This window comes from Pundamilia nyererei, unplaced genomic scaffold (assembly GCF_000239375.1).
Source record: "Pundamilia nyererei isolate P.nyererei 1_Seehausen unplaced genomic scaffold, PunNye1.0 scaffold00083, whole genome shotgun sequence".
Taxonomy (NCBI): Eukaryota; Metazoa; Chordata; class Actinopteri; order Cichliformes; family Cichlidae; genus Pundamilia; species Pundamilia nyererei.
In genome coordinates this window covers 922,223-922,440 of record NW_005187484.1, presented here as the reverse complement: position 1 = coordinate 922,440, position 218 = coordinate 922,223, and positions in this window count along the sequence as shown.

Genomic DNA, 218 nt, shown 5'->3' with positions numbered 1-218 from the left:
AAGATAATGCACCACAAAAACCCACTAGTGCATGCAGGAAAGGTAACACACACACACACACACACACACACACACACACACACACACACACACGTGCACAAAAGCTTGCAAAAACAACAGTGATATAATCAAGTCAGGATCTGGGATATTATTTGGCACTAAAAGATCAGTGTTTTGTACGTTAAAACAATAATTAACGATGACAATGTGTGTGATAA